We start from the raw sequence: 14,104 nt of genomic DNA, 5'->3' as shown, positions 1-14,104 counted from the left end.
CCACACAGATCCACCACACTGGACAGCTCTGTCCTTCGTGATAAACCCACAATTGCTTGTGCACAAAATATGGTGCAATTCCAAGCAAGGACTGGCTTAGTTTTCCCTTTTTCCTTACAATTGCTCACTCCACCCAGACCCTTGCTTTCCTCTGCAAACCACTGAGCTCCCACTCCAACCCAACCTTCACCTCTGCAGCTCCTCACAGCACTGCAGCCCCTCCAAATAAAACATAGCACAGAGGAAAAAAGAGAGAAGAATAGACTCTGCAAGAAACAGGAGCCCAGAAACAACGTTTTGGGGGCAATGACCTTCTGGTGTCCCCTGCCTGACTGAGGGAGATTGCTGCAAGAAGAAGTTGGTATTTAGTTGCCTTAGCTTGAAGTCCTATGCTCCCAAGCCTGTTGACTGGTATTGTTTCCTTGAGCAGATAACCCTGACTGTATTAGAATGAGGTCAGGGTCCTGTTGGAGGTATCACTCCAGGTGACCACTTAGCTGTGCCCTGCTCTGACCTCAACATGGATAAACCAGAGGAGACAGCAAGTGGGAGTCAGCATCTGGCTGGGGTCAGACACTGCTCTGGTGGGAGCTAGCAGTTGTGTTTTATAGAATCTCTGTCATAGAGGCTGAAGACCAGGTTTTCTAAGCCTAGACTATTACAAAAAAGTGATAATTAGAACCGTAATCTTAAAATTAGTCTGTATTTGTGCAAACTCCTTGGTTTCCTAGCCTGCCTCAGTTCCTTTGGAATGTTTCCCAACAGCACCCACAACTAAGAGTGCAGAGGATGTCTTCTGAGATACAAGAAGAAATGTTTTCCATTTAAACAAGATTTGGAAATCAATTTGGAAATGTTGTGCCAGATGGTCCCCAAATCTAACAAGGCCTCCAATACAGAGCACAAATGTACATCTCTCTGTTAATAAAGGTGTCTCTTAACATCCCACAGGGAACATACTGCAGTACTCAGGACTGTGCAGGTACTGTTTCTCACCTGCAGAACCTCTGCAGTCCCCAGCAATGATCCTTTTGTGGTTGCCCAGAACAGTACCAACACAAGGCAGTGCTGGTGCCACCAGTGGGTGCACATCGTGGGTGTGTGGGTGCGTGTGTGTGCTGGGTCACATCCCCCTCCTCACACTGCCTCCCTGGCACTCGGAATTTCACTTAGCATTAATGACACCATTAATGACACCATTCACGTGAATGTGCATCTGTGTTTGACATACCGTGTAAGAGGAAAATACCAGAAGGGAAATTTGAGCAGACACATCTGCAGGATGTGCAAATCAAACACAGAAATGAGGAATTTGGCAAGTCTCTCAGGAAATGATGATAGTGAGGTTTTTTTCATCTCATGCCTTTTACTTGTTCAGCCGGGACACAATTTCCTATTTCAAGACATTTCCACACTGCATATCTTCTGGGAATGTAAACACAATCCAGGATTCAGCTACTGCTTTTTCAGGCAAGAAACATCTGCTTTCCAATGGCACCACTGGCCAGACCCTGCTCAGGGAAGCACTTAGGGGAGGAGTGAGGCAGCCTGACATGAGCTGGATGGACTAGAGCTCTGCTTTGAGCTCATGCTGTGTGAGCAGGGCAGGCAAACTCTCCCTCTCCTTATCTTACTTTCCATCCCATGCAGTTGGGGAATTAGGCTTGGAATACTCCTCTGGATGACCTCTGATGTAGGCATGTTTGGCTGCTTCCTCCTGCAAGCAGGGCATTGCTGTGGCCCTGTGAAGAACCCTGTATTTAGAAAAGGGTTCACACCTTCCTGCTGTGGAAAACACAAGGCATCTGGAGGGGAGGGGTGTGGGGACCAGAGGGGAGAAGCTGGGATGCAGTGGCTCTGGGGCCAGCAACAAAGCCAAGGCTTGAAAATGGCAAAAAAGGGGGGAGCACGTCTAAATCATAGGGTAAAAAAAGGTGTCATGACCTGCTCACCACTCAGGGTGCTGGAAAACATCATGGTTAGTGATGCAATGGGCAAGGATGTAATCTTTCCCATAGGAATTAATACAACTGAGGGTGGAATGAATGCATGCAGGGACTTACAAGAGGCGCATAGAGACAGCATCTGTGGTGTGGAGGATGAAGACAATGGGGACAGAACCACCAAGTAAAGCTTTTCAGAGGCTGACTATTAGGAACAGAAGAAGCTCACCTGCTTTTCTCATGAGGCTGACAACTTAATGTGTATCCCCTTGCAGGAGATACTATCCTATCTCTCCTGAATGTTTATTTATTTTTGTCATCATCGTCCTCAGGTGAATAAATCCCAGTAAAGCCAATCACGTGCAATGGATGGGAAAACAGATCAGTGATGAAAGTTAGCAGAGACTCATGGGTGTTGAGCCTCCAAAACTGCAGGCAGAGAGGGGCCAGGCAGTAGAGCATTGCTGTGCTTCCCAGCCTGCCTTCCTCTCTGCAATGGACCTGTTTTCCATATGGATAACCAGGTTTCCTAGGCCCTCAGCATCCCACATTCGTTACTCCTTCAAGGTGGCAGCAAGTGAATGAAGGAGGGCAGAAAACCCTTCTGCCTTCATAGGATAGTGATGAAGAGTGAAGATCCTTGCTCTTGATCTCCCCCACAACTGTTTTACGAGGGGCACTTTGTACCCAGCATCACAGTTAAAACCTATATCATACAGCTGGCAGAGTACAGGCTGTGCAGGTACTTAGTGTTTTTGCTTTGGTTTACAGCTTTTGCCATTAATGTAATCTCACTTGGTGCTCCCTGCGCTTGCCTCACTTTGGTGTGATGCTATCAGAGCCCTTTGCTGTCCTCTTTAAAGAGGACTTGCACTGTAGACATCTGACCCCTTCCCTGACATTACATCTCAGCTGCATTTTCCTCTTCTGTAGAGTCATACTCTCTCCCAGTGCAAAGCTGTGCAGGCATGCGGTAACTTTACACTCCTTGAAGATTTGGCCCTAAAAATCCACCCAAAAGGGCTGCTGAATTTGAAAAAAAATTCAAGATTGCTGTTAAAGCTGCCCTCCTTCCCCTCTGCCTGGTCGGTGTATGAGTACCTCCTTTGCTTCATGCTGCCCTCTCTGAGATGGATGGAGAAGGTTGCCCCTTCTCCGTGGTCTAATTCTGGCTCATTGGATTCTGGCACTGACCTGGGTTAAGGAAAACATAGGATAAATTAGGACTGGTGCTTCTATAGATAAATTCATGATACAAGAATTTTCTGCCATTTATTATTACCTAGCAGATGTCACCATGCCTTGCCACCTTAGCCAAAGCACATTGACTCTCCAGCTGACAGATTTTGCAGCCAGGTATCCTAAATTTAAGCTAGCATCAGTGCCTGTTAGATGGTGAGTTCTGGCCAGTGCCCAATTGAGTATCCCACAGATCATGCCTGCACTTTCTCAGATACTACAGAAACTGGGACTTGGGGTCACTGCTCCAGGCCCTTGATGAAATGGTCTTAAATAAGTTCTGGAGTTAAACGCTTAACACAGCATTTCACACAGAGAACTCTAATACATCCTGTTAATTACCCACACAAGAATAAAATTGTGATAATTAGAAGATCAGATAATGGTGTCTGGGAAACACCAGAGCAACTACAGCAGAAATGTTGGTTTAGTAATGAATGTGTGTTAAGTACCCTTAAATACCTTAGTAACAGCTGGGATGTGAATCCCAGTGCCAGACTCAGTGTGCTAACAGCAATGAAACACGTGGAGCTCAAAGGTGAAATGGATATTTTCACACTTTTTTTTTTTTTTTTTTAATTAGTGCAATGAAATCCTATAGAAAAGGGTTTTTCACATTTTTTTTCAGCATGAAAGAGTTTACATTTTTCAATATAGTGAAAATCACTGACTGAGTTACACTCCTCACTGTTACTTAACTTTACTTTCCCAAGAGGTGTGGGGGAAAACCCGAAAATCAGAGCAAGGAAGAGGAGAGGATGTGGCATCACTGCAGGAAATTGCCTTTAAAAAGTCACCAAAGAGAAATGCCACAGAAGAAAGATCTCGTGCTTTGACTTTGCTCTCAGCTCAGAAATCTTGTGGAGAAATAGCAGGAAGGCAATACATGAAGTGGGGTAGGAAGGAATCAAATACTGTACCTGTAGTGGGCGAGTAGGGCACATCCTCTTACAGAGACAAGCTGTTGGAGCAGTTGCTCTTTCTGAAACACTTGGATTCACATCTGCTGGAAAAGTGAGCTGAACTCAGGCAATTATAAATCTGTTTTTGAAGCTTTAGCTGGACTACTGTAGGATATTAAGGAAAACAAAGTCTTTCCTGTCAAGAGGTCTGTATCCATAAGAGCAATGTTTAGAGTGAGTAATCTGTGGCTAAATCAAAACCAAATAATGATAATAGCTGCATCACTGGTTTTAAGCCTCCTTAAATAAAACCAAAGGAAAGAAAGGGGTAGGAACAGCAAGCACTGAAACGAATGGAGGGGTTATCCATCTCTGGAAAAGCAACAAAAATGTTCATCGCAACAGCCAAAGCCACTCCTGCAGACAGATTTCCGTCTCCAGTTTGCCCCAGCTCCCAGCATGTCTGGCCACAGATGGGTGAGCTCCTGCTAGGAAGGACAACCTACCCTGTCTGGTTCCCTTTTGCTGAATGTGATACCCTTAAAACTTGTCTGTCAGAGGAGGAATTACTCTCTAAGTCATTTGCTGGCTGCTGGACAGCCCTCTGGCCAGACCTGGCACTGTGGCAGTACTGGGAAAGGGCCTGAAAAACACACCTCAGTTTTAACCCAAATACTCTATAGATTCTGAAGGGGTTCAGAAACTACACAAGCAAACAAGCTGGAGAAACTTCACACAGTTCAGGACAAAACGGTAAGTCTGTCATTGAAGAGGATGGACCATGGCAAAGGATTTTGCAATTGTGTTTACTAGACAAATTCACTCTAAGGAAGGGATGCAGCCAGGAGTGTGTGTGCCTTACAGCCATACATGTACTAAGGTCGTTTTACTGCAGGGAGTCCTACTGTCACTCCTGGGAGAAACATTTTGTCTTCCTGTCCAAAGCCTGTTATTACATTACCAAGTTCTTTGCAGTTGGGAAAAAGAGTTCACTGTGACTGTTCCCCAAAGCTTGTGAAACCTAGGAAATGCTGAACAGCCTTTCTTCAGCACCTGTAGGTACTGCCTATAGGATAAAAAAGGAACATAATCTAGGGAGTCATTCAGAGTTTTTCTTAAATTACTGAAGGATGTGAAGTTGCCAAGTGCTTGCTCTGCTCCGGACATGCTTTGATAGCCAACTGGCAAAATATTAGGATTATGGGATAGGGATCAAGCTTTTAATCATTCTCACCCTGTGTCTCCAGCCTATGATTTTAAAGGTAACATCAGTCAGGACTTAATTAAAAAGTGATACAATTTCAAACTTGTTAGCCAGTGTTTTGGGTTGGGTGAGACTGAAGAAAGGGTACTTTCCAACTAAGGATTTCTTCTGCTCAGCAGATTTCTGTCCAGAATATTTTGTCTACTGCAACATTTTTATGAGAGGCTACTGAACTAAAAATAGGCTTTGGACAAAGCAGCAGCATTTATATATTTGTGAGGGTTACCTATAAATGGATCCAACATTCCATCCTGTGACCTTATGGACTCCCTGTGGTTAACCCAGGGATTTCTCCTTGCAGAGCTCATGAACTCAGGCTGGTCAGATGCATCCATGGCACTGCCAAGGCTCTGTCACCCATGTCTCCTAGACCAAAGATGATCTTTGCAAGTTAAAGCCAACCCTTCACTTTGGACTGAAACATACCTATGTAGTACATCAAGAGTTTTATTTTCCTGATGTTGCTACAGAAGAATGAAAATTGGAGAGTAATTTCAACAAAGAATAAAGCAGCAGGAGTAGTTCTGCTTCTTAAAAACTGTAGTCCCCAGGCAGCTGTGGGAGATCTGAGAAGGAGACACCAGGCCAGTAGAAGGGAAAGGGACAATGTAATAGCAGCCATGCAGCCACATCACTGCAGTCTCTCCAAGATGAAAGATTTCATGAGTCAGGGGACACTGCTCTTAGCTCAGTGAATACCCAGGGGAAAACTGAACATACAACCACACAAGGGCTCACATATGCACACACACACACACACACATATATATATATATATATATGCATGTGTCTGTGTCTTGTCTGCATCCATGTCCCGTGTGTTTTTTCATGGTATCTCTGGATGCACTGAATATCTGCCTACAGTCTTTACAATGCTTGTTATGTCTCTTTCACACATCCCTGAACATGTGAAATTCAAAGCCAGGGCTGAAGCTTCCACTAGCCTGAGGCAACTGGGCCCTTTCCTAGGAAAGGGCTGTAGTAAGTAGGAAATCCAGTTTAGTCCCAATGCTAAAGTGAGGGAAGTAAAAGATGTTCTTGCACCTTCCTTAGAACAAGGAAAACATGAAGGTCCAGCACAGAGAATCCAAATACAAGGGCCCCAAACCCAGCAACTTAAAAGAGATTTTGCAAGCCTCTCTTCCAGCAACAATGGGAGATGAAGTGCTAGTACTCAGTCCGAGGCAGCAGACCTTGGGTATCTGCCCATCCTCAGGAGAGAGGCAGCAACTCAGAAAGTCCCATGCCCAGCATTTCATTTTGGCTGGCTTTGGAAGCCTCCAGCACAGCTTAGGGCCCTTCTGCATCTCTGTCCAGCACTACTGACCGTGTGGGGCTGGGTATTTGCACCAGGCTGCCTTTGCAGGGCTGTGGCAAGGCTGCAGCAGCAAAGGAATGTGAGCCAGACACCTGCCTGATCCATCCCACCCCTCTTTTGGATTTGCTACATTCTTCTGGTGCCAGGAGGAAATAATCCAACCAAAATACCCTCATCAGTGAGCAGGTTACCTCAGTCAAATGCTCAGAGCCAAGGCAGGCTCTTGGCCACGGCAACATCAACTTCTGTACAGCAGCCCTAGGAGTAACAAAGCACAGCACAGGAAAGGATCTCTCCTGAACTTGCAAAGTGTAGAACAAATTAGCCATTGCCATTAGTTACACAGGATCAGTTCAGTGGAAACATTTACCAGGCAAGTACCATCCACCCATTCTTCACTGATACTGGGGGTTAGATTTGCCTCTTTTTTTTTTCACTTACAGATTTTTTTCCCATAAGTTTCCAAGAAACCTTAATGACAGTACTTAATCAGAACAAAGGGAGTAGTTGAAGGACATGGCAGCACAAGGCTACACCTATTATTTTTAAGTCTCTGGGAGTGTCCCTCAGAGGGGAAAGATAACTCGAGCTTTGGGAGAGGTAAAAAGACAGAGCTGGGGGGGGGGGGGGAATGGGGGACAAGGGGGAGGGGATGGGGGACGAGGGTGGGGGGGGAGACGACGGGGGACAGTGGCTCACTCTTGCTCTCAGCATCGAGGAGGACGGTCAAGCTGCCCCTCGCTGCAGGAAGAGTTCACAGCCATCACTCTACCTCTGTCTCGTCCTGGGAAATCTACCGTCATCTGCTTGTGTACCCAGGAATCCTGAGCTCTCTTTCTCCAGCCCTCCCCCCCCACCGCTGCTGCTTTCTCGGAGCTTTGAGGCTCTCCTGCTACTCTGTAGCCCTGCCCTGCCCAGCCCTGCCCGGACACCCCTGCTGCTCCAGCTGCCAGTGCAGAGCTCCTCATCTCATCCACTGGCCCGGGACTTTCCTCCCTTCCAGTTCGGCCTCTCGGAGTCCTGCAGGGGCACTGAGATCAAACTGCCCCGGGCTTTTTTTTGTGAAAGAAAGCCCTCAAGGTTCTTGGTTCTGTTTATTATTAATGCTGTAATTGTTGTTTGTTTGTTGTTTTGCCATATATACTAGTAAAGAACTGTTATTCCTATCCCCATACCTCTGTCTGAAAGCCCCTTTAATCCTCTAAATTAGAATAATTTAGAGGGAGGGGATTCGAATTCTCCATCTCTAGGGAGGTCCTGCCCCCTTCGTAGCAGACACCTGTCTTTCAAACCAAGACAACTGATTTACCTCTTCTCAGGGAACTCCACTGTTTCCAGGTGGATATGTGATCACGGCACCACTTCCTACCCTAAAGTCATGTGCCTTGCCTGTTACCCCCACACTAAACCTAAGGCATAAATTAATTCTTTCACAAATGAATTTTTTCAAATTCATTGCATTTCTAACAGGTGCCTGAGGTACTGCCAACAGCTGTGTGGCACTGGGCTTTGGTAGTCGTACGCTTCCAGTGTTATCCTCCTCAAACGAGCCTTGCCTCTTGCTATGTCAGGTAACACTGGAGTACAGAGAAAGATATAACACTGTACCTGACCAACCCTTTGTCAGAAGTTACTGCACTTTTGTTTTGCAAAACCAAAGTTGGCTTTCAAGCTGCTTCTGGTACAACAGAACTTGCTGCTACTGCAGCCTTATGTAGGCTACCGGGTTACAATACAAGCTGGCAAAGAAATGTAAAGCAGCAAAAAGATCAGTGGTCATGAGGTGATGTCAGGGGTCCGGGGACTCCAGCTAGCTCTAACCCTGGCCACGCTGGTCAGGAGGGGCCATTCCCAGACTGCAGCAGTCCAAGTCATGGTAGAGAGCAGAGCTGTTCTCTGCTCTCCTGGTCCTGGTCTCCTCGACATCTAGGTAAGAAGCAAGAGTCAGAGAAGGCTCCCTCAAAGGTGTTCATTCCTCAAAGTGTTCTGAGAGAGATAGAGCACAGGGTCCCATGCTTAACATTTTAACTGGGGGCAGAGGGGTGGGGCAGGTGGGTGATTAGCCCCAGGTTAACACACGGCAGGGTGAGGAAAGGTGGACAAAGGGACAGAGGAGAAGATATCTTTGGACGGTACCTGAGTGATGGGGGGTGTGGGGAAACCAGGAATGAAACATTGGGGTAAACAAGTCCAAAACAGCTTAACAAATCCCACCATCACAATAAGGCACTAAGCAGCAGAAGTAAAATAGACTAATTAAAAGTCTTTTTAAGCTGTCCCATCATGGTTGTTTTATTTGAAAGCCATTTACTGAAAATGAGCATTTCCTCTCCAATTTGTGTTCCTTCTCAGTGGATTATCAACTCATTGCCACAGTTTGCACTGCTTGCCTGCATATGTGATGTGGCAGAGCACACCTTTCAGGGCTACACCATCTGCACCAAAGAGGCAACTTGGAAGTTCAGAGTTGAGCTTACTGATAGTTTACACGTTTAGTCCTGTCTGGAGCCACAGCTGCCCTGCATTCCCCTTTCTGGGTCACACCAGGGCCTCCACAGCCAACAGCACCATATGAAAGACTGCAACCTGCTGAAGAGGTGAAAGGTCTGGGAATAATGTGGCACAAGAACTAAAAGCCTGCTCTTAGTAGGTGTCCCAGCACTTATTAGTGGTCTCAAAGGGAAACCTTGGCAAAGGTTAAATAATCCGGCCCAGTATTTCTGGGGTCTTCTGTTACGGGTGCTGCTGACTTGGTCTTACATTAGAATATATGTGGAGTATTCCCATGCAGCCTTTCACACCAGACACAAATGACTTCTGTTCCTGTTCTGAGTGAAGCCAAAGCAAACCAGTTGCAGTCTGGGCTATGCAGTGGCAGAAGGCTCAGGACACTGTGACCACAGTGACTTGGCTTCTCGTTAGGCATTGGTTTGGCTGGTGACAGGAGAGCTTTTCCATGCTAAATCAATCTGCAAAAGACTTATATTCCCTTGGACTCATCTTCAGAGAGCCAGGATCATGTGCCTAGTGGAGGGTTTTCTGATCTGCCAAGTGCTTTGGTTTGTGGCTGTTCAGACCTCTGAGACAAAGGCATCTCTTTGTGAGTTTGCAAATTCAGAGACCCTTTTCTAAAATTCTTGCGAGGGTACTTTCTGCTGAGTGCTCTTCTGGGGTAAGCAGGGACACGTCTGAGTCTCAGGGCCCTGCAAGAAAAATGCTCTGCTACACTTCCCCATGCAGAGGGCTTCTCCAGTGCTTGTAACCGTGACAGTATAGCACACAGTAAGCAAATATTCTTGTAAGCAAGGCACATAATTTTGAGGTCTAAATCAAATTCAATCTAGAAGCCTATAAGCATCAACTGTCTAGATGACAGCATTACATAAAAGAAGCCTCAACATACACTTTTAATTATTTTGCAGTTCAGTAGCAACTGGAAACCTCAGTGGAGTCATGCTCCAGCATGCCAAGCATTATATTAATAAATGTCATGGGCTGGTCCTTACCCCAGAGAACCCAGTGTACACAGACAAGGCATATTCTAAGTAGGAAGCAGAGATGCAGAGACAGATGACAAGAATACCTCAAGGCCAAACAGTAGGTGGTTGGTGGGGCAGAGATTTCCCAGCACCACAATGCTTTTAGGCCTCTAAAGTCCTGGCTTTGTGCACCATCAATTGGCAGTGGTCAACCACAAAGCCTTGCTTAGTACCTAAAAGTCAAATTATGCTTTTGCCTCACATTCCAGTACCTTTTTGGAGGATATAGGAGATTTTTTCTTTTTTTTTCCCTCATAGTCTCAATTTTTTTTCCTGTTAAGGAGATTTCTGTAACTGCTTACTGCTTACAGAGACACACACACACACCAAAAAAAAAAAACAACAAAAAAACCCAAAAAAACCCCAAACAAACAAACAAAAAAAAAGTCAGGTATCTAGTTCTGTCCTCTTCACACCATTGGGTGCACATCCCCCATGTGATGAAAATACAGGCATCCACCAAGAAGCAACATTTTTCTATCCACTTGCAGAATGGGACACCAGAACCTGTCTTGTGTCTCAGTGCATAAATACACTCCCCGCTGGCTATGTACCACTCACTGGGCAGAAGAACATGGATTTTTTAACTTTATCATTGTCTTGGGTTATGTAATCAAAAAAAAGTGTATTCTATTTCATCTGTTAAAACCAGTTGGGGATATGTTTTTTTTTCCTTTATCTCTTGTAAGTCCAGTAGGGAGGGGGGTGGAGGCCTTCTGTTAATAGGCCAGCTGTTAAAACCACAGGAGGAATGTTCCTTATCTCTTCCACGACCCATCCTCCCTCCAGGGGGCTATTTGCTGTTAATGGACCACTAAGGCTCACCACATGACTGATAAAATTAAATAATCCCATTGTGAGATGCTCCACCCAGTGGGAGGAGCCAAGCATTCCTACTTGGATAAAACCTGAGATTCAGAGCAGCAGAGCATCCCCTTTTCCACTGGATTCTCAGAGGAAGATTGGACTCATCTCACCGCCACTTCAGGATCATCTCTACTCCAACAGAACCACATCTGTCACTCCAGGAAGACCTATTTGGAGTGCTTCCAACACCCTGGCTGACAGGATGTCAGGTCGTATCTCTGACTCGGTCAGGGTTTTCTAGGGCTTTTGTTTGTTTGCTTGTTTTTTGTGGATTTTTTTTTTATTACTGCATTTGTATTTTTAATATTCCTAGTAAAGAACTGTTACTCCTATTCTCATATTTTTGCCTGAAAGCTCCTAATTGCAAAATTGTAATGATTTGCAGGGAGGGGGTTTTACATTCTCCATTCCAAAGGAAACTGCAGTTTTCCCAAACAGATACCTATCTTTCCAAACCTTGGACTATCATATGTGTGTAAGACCTTTCAGAACAGAGCAGATATTAAGCAGACTTAGCGTCAGTCAAAAGAATTGCGAACAGCTCCATACCCAGCTTCAAAAACCTGATGGACACATATCAGCCAGGTACAGGTGACTTGGAGACCACCCACCTTGTCCATCACAGTGTGTCCTGTTCTTTCTGCATGCTGGTAACATTGCACCAGCCACAGACAGTACAGAAGGCAGAACGAAGCAGGGAGCTTCCTCAAGAAATGCAGGAATGCAGCAGCATCCATCCTGCAAGCACTTCAGCCCATCAAATAATTTATCTTCTGGTAATTGATGTTTAAGAAAGACTGTTTCTGAAAAACAGCAGTGGTCCTGAGCCCTCTAAGTATTCTCAGTCTGTGGGTTCAGGGTCATGAGTTAGTGCCTCACATTACACCAGGCTCACCGCCAAGGCATCAACAGGGGTCGAGTTAAGTGTAATTGCAAAGCCCTGGCCCAGCTCTTTGTAGACTTCTATGGCTCATGCCAGGGCCTGGGGAGCAAGAATCACCCCTTCATGTGCAACATAAAATAGTGCTTTATAAGAGTGTGAGGATATATATTAGTGCCACTACGCAGCTCAAACACACCAAAAAATTATTTGCTTTCTTTTGACATAAATACCAACCCAGTTGAAGCTTATTCCTTCAGTAGGTACTAATGATACACTTGGCTTTCTGACCATGTTCTGGGATGAAAAGGAGTGTTACTAATTACTTACAATCAATGTATTATGTGGGACTTGGATGATTCTGTTGTTCATTTTCAATTAAATAAAAAATGTGTTTATTGCAGAATTTAGCAAGTCAAATGAGTTTCTTATGTACATTAAATGTTCTTCCAAAATTCCTCTGTTCTTGCAGTGTCCATATAGACAGCACACATAAGGAATTGCTTACACAAGGATGCAGGTGAAAGACAGGTCTTTAGCACTGTAGCTAACAGCCCACCACCTAAAATAACCCATGATCCTCATTAGACTGGACAGATTTATAGAGGTGAAGATGCCAAAGTAGCTTGTGGAGTATCTTGCTAATACCAGGCATGACACTGGAGAAATGCCTCACGTGTTGTCAGTTTCAGCAAGCAGAAACAGCAACCTGTTTTCCAGGTTGAAGAATGATGGAGATTAGCGGGTGACTTGAATTGTCACCGTAACAATCTCAAAGGAGACAAAGGAAATAAAGTTAAATAAAGGTGGTGAAATAATTTTTTCCTCTTGTTAACTGTATTACTTTTACACAAAATTGCTGAGTATGATTGCTACTAGATAAGGAATGACAGTTCTTTATTCTGTTGGTCCAAATTAATTTCCAATACAGGCAGAAGCACTGAAAACAGCACCAGGGACTAAGTGAAAACTAAGAGAAAAAAAAAAAAAGAGCCAGAATAACTGCTGTATGTATATAGCTTACATAATAAAGAAAGCTGTTGCAGGTTTGTTTGTTACAGACATTTTTGTAACTGAATGGAACACGACATATAAAGCAACAGTGGTACTGAATGCTGGACAGTTGTAGGGAAAAATTCATATTGCCTTGACTCCTGACTGCCTTAAACAGGCACACTGATGGGAGATGGGGACTGGGATCTCAGGTAGAACATTTCCTGGAAAAATCTGGGTTGTTCTACCCTGAATTTTTCACCACATTCACCAGACAGCCCAGGTTCAAACACTGAAGAAAACCATTACTATCTTTTTAACCCAGAGTTTAGAATATTCCTGGTTCAAATCTGCTGTCTTAGCACACAACTATAAGTGGAGGTCTGCCATCACAACCAAGGTACCCTGGTGTGGGTAAACCCTCAGTCTTTCCTGTTTACAGAAACAGGAACCAGTGCCTGATATTACTTGTTCAGGACTAGAAGATTGGGTTTTGTCCTGTGCATTAATCATTACTTTATAAAAAGCAAAAGATCCAACATGAGGGACAGAGTGCTTGCAACATCTTTCTCCAGCTCCTGCAAGGGTATTCTACTTCATTCCTGGTGGCTGGGGCAATGTTCTTGGGAAGATGTGCAGTTTCAGATTCCCTCAGGGAGAGGAGTCAGTTGAGCCCCTGGACTGCCACATCCCAGCCCCAAGCATCTACCTACTCATTGCAGCCAGCATGTGCTGGGCTGTAATACCTGAGCCTAATCTTGCAAAGAACCTTTAGCTCCTCAAACAAAGCAGCTCTTTGTGGATGTCAAAGCATCAGCTCTTCCCGAAAGGTTAATCAGGGCCTTGACTCCTTCAATTACTTGGCTTGGAGACAGTAAGCTTTTGCAGGCTAAGCAAAGCTCTGCATGTGAAAACAGCTGAGCTGACATGTATTTAGTATGTTGCCGGCTTCTCCTCCCAGAGGCTTTGATCGATGTTCAGAGAGCAGGTAAAATGCTCAGCCCATGCCCAGATGCCAGTGGCAGTTCCAACAAGACATCTGGCAAGAAAACCTCCTGATCGGATAAAAATGGGAGGTCTGTGATGCAAATAATGAATGCCACACAAATGCTCCCATCTCTGATCTAATGAACTCTGCTGATGGACCCTCAGTGAATTT

This window comes from Prinia subflava, chromosome 2, assembly GCF_021018805.1.
Source record: "Prinia subflava isolate CZ2003 ecotype Zambia chromosome 2, Cam_Psub_1.2, whole genome shotgun sequence".
NCBI lineage: Eukaryota > Metazoa > Chordata > Aves > Passeriformes > Cisticolidae > Prinia > Prinia subflava.
The sequence above is the reverse complement of the archived record's forward strand: the minus strand, read 5'-3'. Positions refer to the sequence as shown.